Source organism: Cebus imitator, unplaced genomic scaffold (assembly GCF_001604975.1).
Source record: "Cebus imitator isolate Cc_AM_T3 unplaced genomic scaffold, Cebus_imitator-1.0 Scaffold102, whole genome shotgun sequence".
NCBI lineage: Eukaryota > Metazoa > Chordata > Mammalia > Primates > Cebidae > Cebus > Cebus imitator.
In genome coordinates, this window is record NW_016107417.1 from 1,727,148 (window position 1) to 1,728,291 (window position 1,144).

Below are 1,144 nucleotides of genomic sequence, written 5' to 3' on the forward strand. Positions count from 1 at the left end.
TTTTGAGACAGAGTCTTCCTTTGTCACCCAGGCTAGAGTGTAGTGGCATGATCTCAGCTCCCTGCAACCTCTGCCTCCCAGGTTAAAGTGATTCTCCTACCTCAGCCTCCCGGGTTGCTGGAACTACAGGCATGCACCACCATGCCTGGCTAATTTTTGTATTTTTAGTAGAGTCATGTTGGCCAACTCCTGACCTCAGGTGATCCACTCGCCTCGGCCTCCCTAAGTGCTGGGATTACAGGCATGAGCCACTGCACCCCACTCTCTGCTATAAATTTTAAAAGCTCTAGTTAAGGGTTCCAAAATGAAGAAGTTAAGTTTGATCACTCTGTATCATCCCTATGTAGAGGGCAGTGCATCTACAAAGCACTTGCTGTTGCCATTGCTGCTGCTGCTTAAGCCATGGAGATAGATTAGGGATAAAACAAATGGGAAACACATCATTTGATATGAAAACATTTCGTTTTATCTATTTACAATAAGAAGTCATCTTCTCTTTCAAGGTCTTTCCTTTCATTCCTTAGTTTACTGCACAGATATCTATGTGTCTGCTCTGCAGGGGATAGATACAACTGTGAAATAATTTGTGTTCTCTTCCCTCATGGTGCTCATGCTGTAAGAGGGAACACAACCAATGGGCAGTGATGATCCAGTATGGAGTGCTCTCAGATTGCTCTGTCCCAGACTTGGAGCTCAAGGAAGGCTTTCCAGAGGAAGTAATACCTAAATTGAGACCTGAAGGATGAGTAAACATTGGGTGAATGGAAGAGGGAGAGCGATTCTAGCCAGAAGGAAGAACATGGTCAAAATCCCACAAACATTGGGAAATCTCCGAGTTTCCTTATGGCGAAGACATAGATGCCAAGGGCAGAGTGGTAAGAGACCAGGCTGGAGAGGTAAGCAGGGTATGCAAACTTTGTAAGAACTTTAGACTTTGTCCTAAGGGCAGTGAGGGAGCCACTGAAGGGTTTTCAGAAGAGGAATGATCTATCAGATTGATGTATTAAAGAGACTAATCTAGGCCAGGCACGGTGACTCAAGCCTGTAATCCCAGCACTTTGGGAGGCCGAGGCGGGTGGATCATGAGGTCAAGAGATCGAGACCATCCTGGTCAACGTGGTGAAACCCCGTCTCTACTAAAAAT